Here is a 1,935-nt window from a genome sequence, read left to right as displayed (position 1 = left end):
TGCGGCTCACTGACTGCTGAGATACTACTGAATCAGTATCAAGCCAGCGACGGAGGCACCACTGGGATGTACCAAATGTTTGACTCTGAGAGGGGTGGACGGAGGTGCACCGGGCTGCTTCGTTATTCTGGAAGCTTGGCTGAGGGGGAGTAGCTGCTTTTCACTCAATGACTGGAGTGTAGTTGAGGAACCAGTGCATTTTTGCCACTCTCACTTCCACGTGCACTTTTGCTGACGCCATAGAGAAAACAAAAGGAAAGCGAAGGGGTGTTGGACTTTGAAGAAGCATGGAAGGCCTTTGAAATTCCTCAGGAACACTTACTAAGTCTTGTGATCTTCTAATGTCATCAGTGATTTGAAGTCTGTCATCAATAGCTCACCCACCCAAATTAAAATGTTTGTTATTGGGCTGAATTTACATTAAAATCAAGTGCAACTGAAATACAGTGGAACCTAAAAGGTCAAACGCGCATTTCATGGAGGAGGTTTGATGTTTAATTTGCTTGGAAGGTCAAATACATTTTCCAAATGAAAAATAATGGAACTAGAATCCATCCATTTCAAGGTTGAACTGTTACAATCATAAATCTTTTAAAAACTGTATGGTCATATTTTGAAAAGCATTTTAGCATCCCACGTTTCAATGCATTCATTTTCTCTACTGATTACCCTTAATGACTTCGTTAAAGTTGCACGTGTGCTGGAGTAGTACGTATATCCTACTCTGGACTGGTCGCCAGTCAATCACAGGGCTCCAAAAAAAAAAATTTAAACTCATCGACTGCATCGAATCAATCACCGTTTTAAAATTTGGACCCCTTGTCTAAGCCAAACATTTCAAAATGCATACGCCATCGAGGTAAGAGATTTTACTTTGTGTTCTGCGCATGTTATCGTTCTATCTGCGAGGAATCTTAATTCCTCTGCAACGTTTTCAGGTTATTTTCTACCTCTACGGTGAAAATAGCACAGTGTGAAAACCCATACGAATAGAAGTGAGTGTAAGTCAATATGGCAAGCGTGCAACTGGCTGGAATCACAAGCAGAGTTAAGTGGTCATGGCGGAGCTTAGAGATGCAACAGAAAAGCACACTATTAGAGTGAGAAGAAAACTACAGATTTATTTCTGTTGTGAGTGGCATTAATATCCATCCATCCATTTTCTGTACCGATTTGTCCACACGGGGGTCACGGGCGTGCCGGAGCCTATCCCAGCTGTCATCGGGCAGTAGGCGGGGTACACCCTGAACCGGTTGCCAGCCAATCGCAGGGCACACGGAGACGAACAACCATCCGCACTCGCACTCATACCTAGGGACAATTTCGATCGGCCTACCAAGCATGTTTTTGGGATGTGGGAGGAAACCGGAGTGCCCGGAGAAAACCCACGCGGACACGGGGAGAACATGCAAACTCCACACAGGGAGGGCCGGAGGTAGAATCGAACCCGCACCCTCCTAACTGTGAGGCGGACGTGCTACCCAGTGTCTTATTGACCGTAACGAAAGGGAATGACGTCTTTTTGCATCACGTAATCCGTTCGTCGCCGTTTCATTCGGGTTATTTAAAATGCGCGAGTAACTGTTCGTTCAGCCATGTAAACGAGTTAACTTCTTAAAATGAGCTTTGCAAGTGACTGATTTCAGACACGCGAGCGTGCATATCCATTTTTTAGGGGACTTGGGTAAAAGGGAATGATTTGGATTTAGTGTATTCTAAATGAATCTAAATTTGCCAATGTGGCTATTTTGGAAGAAATCCATCCGTTCCTTCATGCTATCTTCAACCCGCTCTTTCAAAATCCTCTCTGATGTCATTTCATCACAAAACTGGACATCTTCAATGAAATAATATATAGTTACAAAAAGAAAATCAGAGACCCAATTTTTTTGACATAACTGTAAAATTACTCTGAACGAATAGGTTCTTCCAACA

Source organism: Syngnathus leptorhynchus, chromosome 3, assembly GCF_054491065.1.
Source record: "Syngnathus leptorhynchus isolate UIUO chromosome 3, UIUO_Slep, whole genome shotgun sequence".
In the NCBI taxonomy this organism is placed as follows: domain Eukaryota; kingdom Metazoa; phylum Chordata; class Actinopteri; order Syngnathiformes; family Syngnathidae; genus Syngnathus; species Syngnathus leptorhynchus.
The sequence above is the reverse complement of the archived record's forward strand: the minus strand, read 5'-3'. Positions refer to the sequence as shown.